The following is an 8215-nucleotide window of genomic DNA, read 5'->3' as shown; positions in this document are numbered from 1 at the left end:
GGTACTTATATGGACTGTGACAGGTACTCGGGTACTTATATGGACTGTGACAGGTACTCGGGTACCCTGATGGGCTGCGACAGGTACTCGGATACTCTGATGGACTGTGACAGGTACTCGGGTACTTATTTGGACTGAGACAGGTACTCGGGTACTCTGATGGACTGTGACAGGTACTCGGGTACTCTGATGGGCTCTGACAGGTACTCGGGTACTCTGATGGGCTGTGACAGGTACTCGGGTACTCTGATGGGCTGTGACAGGTACTCGGGTACTCTGATGGACTGGTGACAGGTACTCGGGTACTCTGATGGGCTGTGACAGGTACTCGGGTACTCTGATGGGCTGTAACAGGTACTTGGCTACTCTGATGGGCTGTGACAGGTACTCGGGTACTCTGATGGGCTGTGACAGGTACTCGGATACTCTGATGGACTGTGACAGGTACTCGGGTACTTATATGGACTGTGACAGGTACTCGGGTACTCTGATGGACTGGTGACAGGTACTCGGGTACTCTGATGGGCTCTGACAGGTACTCGGGTACTCTGATGGACTATGACAGGTACTCGGGTACTCTGATGGGCTGTGACAGGTACTCGGGTACTCTGATGGGCTGTAACAGGTACTTGGCTACTCTGATGGGCTGTGACAGGTACTCGGGTACCCTGATGGGCTGTGACAGGTACTCGGATACTCTGATGGACTGTGACAGGTACTCGGGTATTTATATGGACTGTGACAGGTACTCGGGTACTCTGATGGACTGTGACAGGTACTCGGGTACTCTGATGGGCTGTGACAGGTACTCGGGTACTCTGATGGGCTGTGACAGGTACTTGGCTACTCTGATGGGCTGTGACAGGTACTCGGGTACCCTGATGGGCTGTGACAGGTACTCGGATACTCTGATGGACTGTGACAGGTACTCGGGTACTTATATGGACTGTGACAGGTACTCGGGTACTCTGATGGACTGTGACAGGTACTCGGGTACTCTGATGGGCTCTGACAGGTACTCGGGTACTCTGATGGACTGTGACAGGTACTCGGGTACTTATATGGACTGTGACAGGTACTCGGGTACTCTGATGGGCTGTGACAGGTACTCGGGTATTCTGATGGGCTGTGACAGGTACTCGGGTACTCTGATGGGCTCTGACAGGTACTCGGGTACTCTGATGGACTATGACAGGTACTCGGGTACTCTGATGGGCTGTGACAGGTACTCGGGTACTCTGATGGGCTGTGACAGGTACTTGGGTACTCTGATGGGCTGTGACAGGTACTCAGGTACTCTGATGGACTGTGACAGGTACTCGGGTACTCTGATGGGCTGTGACAGGTACTCGGGTACTCGGATGGGTTGTGACAGGTATTTGGGTACACTGATGGACTGGTGACAGGTACTCGGGTACTCTGATGGAGGGTGACAGGTACTCTGATGGGCTGTTGACAGGTACTCGGGTACTCTGATGGACTGGTGACAGGTACTCGGGTACTCTGGTGGGCTGTGACAGGTACTCGGGTACTCTGATGGACTGTGACAGGTACTCGGGTACTCTGATGGGCTGTGACAGGTACTCGGGTACTCTGATGGGCTGTGACAGGTACTCGGGTACTCTGATGGGCTGTGACAGGTACTCGGGTACTCTGATGGACTGGTGACAGGTACTCGGGTACTCTGATGGGCTGTGACAGGTACTCGGATACTCTGATGCACTGTGACAGGTACTCGGGTACTTATATGGACTGTGACAGGTACTCGGGTACTCTGATGGGTTGTGACAGGTACTTGGGTACACTGATGGACTGTGACAGGTACTCGGGTACTCCGATGGGCTGGTGACAGGTACTCGGGTACTCTGATGGACTGTGACAGGTACTCGGGTAATCTGATGGACTGTGACAGGTACTCGGGTACTCTGATGGACTGGTGACAGGTACTCGGGTACACTGATGGATTGTGACAGGTACTCAGGTACTCTGATGAACTGTGACAGGTACTCGGGTACTCTGATGGACTGTGACAGGTACTCGGGTACTTATATGGACTGTGACAGGTACTCGGGTACTCAGATGGACTGTGACAGGTACTCGGGTACTCTGATGGACTGTGACAGGTACTCGGGTACTTATATGGACTGTGACAGGTACTCGGGTACTCTGATGGACTGGTGACAGGTACTCGAGTACACTGATGGATTGTGACAGGTACTCGGGTACTATGATGGACTGTGACAGGTACTCGGGTATTCTGATGGACTGTGACAGGTACTCGGGTACTTATATGGACTGTGACAGGTACTCGGGTACTCTGATGGACGGTGACAGGTACTCTGATGGGCTGTTGACAGGTACTCGGGTACTCTGATGGACTGGGGACAGGTACTCGGGTACTCTGATGGGCTGTGACAGGTACTCGGGTACTCTGATGGACTGTGACAGGTACTCGGGTACTCTGATGGGCTGTGACAGGTACTCGGGTACTCTGATGGGCTGTGACAGGTACTCGGGTACTCTGATGGGCTGTGACAGGTACTCGGGTACTCTGATGGACTGGTGACAGGTACTCGGGTACTCTGATGGGCTGTGACAGGTACTCGGGTACTCTGATGGGCTGTGACAGGTACTCAGGTACTCTGATGGGCTGTGACAGGTACTCGGGTACTCTGATGGGCTGTGACAGGTACTTGGGTACTCTGATGGGCTGTGACAGGTACTCAGGTACTCTGATGGACTGTGACAGGTACTCGGGTACTCTGATGGGCTGTGACAGGTACTCGGGTACTCGGATGGGCTGTGACAGGTACTTGGGTACACTGATGGACTGGTGACAGGTACTCGGGTACTCTGATGGACGGTGACAGGTACTCTGATGGGCTGTTGACAGGTACTCGGGTACTCTGATGGACTGGTGACAGGTACTCGGGTACTCTGATGGGCTGTGACAGGTACTCGGGTACTCTGATGGACTGTGACAGGTACTCGGGTACTCTGATGGACTGGTGACAGGTACTCGGGTACTCTGATGGGCTGTGACAGGTACTCGGGTACTCTGATGGGCTGTGACAGGTACTCTGGTACTCTGATGGGCTGTGACAGGTACTCGGGTACTCTGATGGGCTGTGACAGGTACTTGGGTACTCTGATGGGCTGTGACAGGTACTCAGGTACTCTGATGGACTGTGACAGGTACTCGGGTACTCTGATGGGCTGTGACAGGTACTCGGGTACTCTGATGGGCTGTGACAGGTACTTGGGTACTCTGATGGGCTGTGACAGGTACTCGGGTACTCTGATGGGCTGTGACAGGTACTCTGGTACTCTGATGGGCTGTGACAGGTACTCGGGTACTCTGATGGGCTGTGACAGGTACTTGGGTACTCTGATGGGCTGTGACAGGTACTCAGGTACTCTGATGGACTGTGACAGGTACTCGGGTACTCTGATGGGCTGTGACAGGTACTCGGGTACTCTGATGGGCTGTGACAGGTACTCGGGTACTCTGATGGGCTGTGACAGGTACTCGGGTACTCTGATGGGCTGTGACAGGTACTCGGGTACTCTGATGGACTGGTGACAGGTACTCGGGTACTCTGATGGGCTGTGACAGGTACTCGGGTACTCTGATGGGCTGTGACAGGTACTCAGGTACTCTGATGGGCTGTGACAGGTACTCGGGTACTCTGATGGGCTGTGACAGGTACTTGGGTACTCTGATGGGCTGTGACAGGTACTCAGGTACTCTGATGGACTGTGACAGGTACTCGGGTACTCTGATGGGCTGTGACAGGTACTCGGGTACTCGGATGGGCTGTGACAGGTACTTGGGTACACTGATGGACTGGTGACAGGTACTCGGGTACTCTGATGGACGGTGACAGGTACTCTGATGGGCTGTTGACAGGTACTCGGGTACTCTGATGGACTGGTGACAGGTACTCGGGTACTCTGATGGGCTGTGACAGGTACTCGGGTACTCTGATGGACTGTGACAGGTACTCGGGTACTCTGATGGACTGGTGACAGGTACTCGGGTACTCTGATGGGCTGTGACAGGTACTTGGGTACTCTGATGGGCTGTGACAGGTACTCAGGTACTCTGATGGACTGTGACAGGTACTCGGGTACTTTGATGGGCTGTGACAGGTACTCGGGTACTCTGATGGGCTGTGACAGGTACTTGGGTACTCTGATGGGCTGTGACAGGTACTCAGGTACTCTGATGGACTGTGACAGGTACTCGGGTACTCTGATGGGCTGTGACAGGTACTCGGGTACTCGGATGGGTTGTGACAGGTACTTGGGTACACTGATGGACTGGTGACAGGAACTCGGGTACTCTGATGGACGGTGACAGGTACTCTGATGGGCTGTTGACAGGTACTCGGGTACTCTGATGGACTGGTGACAGGTACTCGGGTACTCTGATGGGCTGTGACAGGTACTCGGGTACTTATATGGACTGTGACAGGTACTCGGGTACTCTGATGGGTTGTGACAGGTACTTGGGTACACTGATGGACTGTGACAGGTACTCGGGTACTCCGATGGGCTGTTGACAGGTACTCGGGTACTCTGATGGACTGTGACAGGTACTCGGGTACTCTGATGGACTGTGACAGGTACTCGGGTACTCTGATGGACTGGTGACAGGTACTCGGGTACACTGATGGATTGTGACAGGTACTCAGGTACTCTGATGAACTGTGACAGGTACTCGGGTACTCTGATGGACTGTGACAGGTACTCGGGTTCTTATATGGACTGTGACAGGTACTCGGGTACTCTGATGGACTGTGACAGGTACTCGGGTACTCTGATGGACTGTGACAGGTACTCGGGTACTTATATGGACTGTGACAGGTACTCGGGTACTCTGATGGACTGGTGACAGGTACTCGAGTACACTGATGGATTGTGACAGGTACTCGGGTACTATGATGGACTGTGACAGGTACTCGGGTATTCTGATGGACTGTGACAGGTACTCGGGTACTTATATGGACTGTGACAGGTACTCGGGTACTCTGATGGACGGTGACAGGTACTCTGATGGGCTGTTGACAGGTACTCGGGTACTCTGATGGACTGGGGACAGGTACTCGGGTACTCTGATGGGCTGTGACAGGTACTCGGGTACTCTGATGGACTGTGACAGGTACTCGGGTACTCTGATGGGCTGTGACAGGTACTCGGGTACTCTGATGGGCTGTGACAGGTACTCGGGTACTCTGATGGACTGTGACAGGTACTCGGGTACTCTGATGGACTGGTGACAGGTACTCGGGTACTCTGATGGGCTGTGACAGGTACTCGGGTACTCTGATGGGCTGTGACAGGTACTCTGGTACTCTGATGGGCTGTGACAGGTACTCGGGTACTCTGATGGGCTGTGACAGGTACTTGGGTACTCTGATGGGCTGTGACAGGTACTCAGGTACTCTGATGGACTGTGACAGGTACTCGGGTACTCTGATGGGCTGTGACAGGTACTCGGGTACTCTGATGGGCTGTGACAGGTACTTGGGTACTCTGATGGGCTGTGACAGGTACTCGGGTACTCTGATGGACTGTGACAGGTACTCGGGTACTCTGATGGGCTGTGACAGGTACTCGGGTACTCTGATGGGCTGTGACAGGTACTCGGGTACTCTGATGGGCTGTGACAGGTACTCGGGTACTCTGATGGACTGGTGACAGGTACTCGGGTACTCTGATGGGCTGTGACAGGTACTCGGGTACTCTGATGGGCTGTGACAGGTACTCAGGTACTCTGATGGGCTGTGACAGGTACTCGGGTACTCTGATGGGCTGTGACAGGTACTTGGGTACTCTGATGGGCTGTGACAGGTACTCAGGTACTCTGATGGACTGTGACAGGTACTCGGGTACTCTGATGGGCTGTGACAGGTACTCGGGTACTCGGATGGGCTGTGACAGGTACTTGGGTACACTGATGGACTGGTGACAGGTACTCGGGTACTCTGATGGACGGTGACAGGTACTCTGATGGGCTGTTGACAGGTACTCGGGTACTCTGATGGACTGGTGCCAGGTACTCGGGTACTCTGATGGGCTGTGACAGGTACTCGGGTACTCTGATGGACTGTGACAGGTACTCGGGTACTCTGATGGACTGGTGACAGGTACTCGGGTACTCTGATGGGCTGTGACAGGTACTCGGGTACTCTGATGGGCTGTGACAGGTACTCTGGTACTCTGATGGGCTGTGACAGGTACTCGGGTACTCTGATGGGCTGTGACAGGTACTTGGGTACTCTGATGGGCTGTGACAGGTACTCAGGTACTCTGATGGACTGTGACAGGTACTCGGGTACTCTGATGGGCTGTGACAGGTACTCGGGTACTCTGATGGGCTGTGACAGGTACTTGGGTACTCTGATGGGCTGTGACAGGTACTCGGGTACTCTGATGGGCTGTGACAGGTACTCTGGTACTCTGATGGGCTGTGACAGGTACTCGGGTACTCTGATGAGCTGTGACAGGTACTCGGGTACTCTGATGGGCTGTGACAGGTACTCGGGTACTCTGATGGGCTGTGACAGGTACTCGGGTACTCTGATGGGCTGTGACAGGTACTCGGGTACTCTGATGGACTGGTGACAGGTACTCGGGTACTCTGATGGGCTGTGACAGGTACTCGGGTACTCTGATGGGCTGTGACAGGTACTCAGGTACTCTGATGGGCTGTGACAGGTACTCGGGTACTCTGATGGGCTGTGACAGGTACTTGGGTACTCTGATGGGCTGTGACAGGTACTCAGGTACTCTGATGGACTGTGACAGGTACTCGGGTACTCTGATGGGCTGTGACAGGTACTCGGGTACTCGGATGGGCTGTGACAGGTACTTGGGTACACTGATGGACTGGTGACAGGTACTCGGGTACTCTGATGGACGGTGACAGGTACTCTGATGGGCTGTTGACAGGTACTCGGGTACTCTGATGGACTGGTGACAGGTACTCGGGTACTCTGATGGGCTGTGACAGGTACTCGGGTACTCTGATGGACTGTGACAGGTACTCGGGTACTCTGATGGACTGGTGACAGGTACTCGGGTACTCTGATGGGCTGTGACAGGTACTCGGGTACTCTGATGGGCTGTGACAGGTACTCTGGTACTCTGATGGGCTGTGACAGGTACTCGGGTACTCTGATGGGCTGTGACAGGTACTTGGGTACTCTGATGGGCTGTGACAGGTACTCAGGTACTCTGATGGACTGTGACAGGTACTCGGGTACTCTGATGGGCTGTGACAGGTACTCGGGTACTCTGATGGGCTGTGACAGGTACTTGGGTACTCTGATGGGCTGTGACAGGTACTCAGGTACTCTGATGGACTGTGACAGGTACTCGGGTACTCTGATGGGCTGTGACACGTACTCGGGTACTCGGATGGGTTGTGACAGGTACTTGGGTACACTGATGGACTGGTGACAGGAACTCGGGTACTCTGATGGACGGTGACAGGTACTCTGATGGGCTGTTGACAGGTACTCGGGTACTCTGATGGACTGGTGACAGGTACTCGGGTACTCTGATGGGCTGTGACAGGTACTCGGGTACTTATATGGACTGTGACAGGTACTCGGGTACTCTGATGGGTTGTGACAGGTACTTGGGTACACTGATGGACTGTGACAGGTACTCGGGTACTCCGATGGGCTGGTGACAGGTACTCGGGTACTCTGATGGACTGTGACAGGTACTCGGGTACTCTGATGGACTGTGACAGGTACTCGGGTACTCTGATGGACTGGTGACAGGTACTCGGGTACACTGATGGATTGTGACAGGTACTCAGGTACTCTGATGAACTGTGACAGGTACTCGGGTACTCTGATGGACTGTGACAGGTACTCGGGTACTTATATGGACTGTGACAGGTACTCGGGTACTCTGATGGGTTGTGACAGGTACTTGGGTACACTGATGGACTGTGACAGGTACTCGGGTACTCCGATGGGCTGGTGACAGGTACTCGGGTACTCTGATGGACTGTGACAGGTACTCGGGTACTCTGATGGACTGTGACAGGTACTCGGGTACTCTGATGGACTGGTGACAGGTACTCGGGTACACTGATGGATTGTGACAGGTACTCAGGTACTCTGATGAACTGTGACAGGTACTCGGGTACTCTGATGGACTGTGACAGGTACTCGGGTACTTATATGGACTGTGA

This window comes from Lithobates pipiens, unplaced genomic scaffold, assembly GCF_037356315.1.
Source record: "Lithobates pipiens isolate NorthernLeopardFrog02 unplaced genomic scaffold, aLitPip1_a1.2 Scaffold_27, whole genome shotgun sequence".
NCBI lineage: Eukaryota > Metazoa > Chordata > Amphibia > Anura > Ranidae > Lithobates > Lithobates pipiens.
This window is presented reverse-complemented; position numbering follows the sequence as displayed.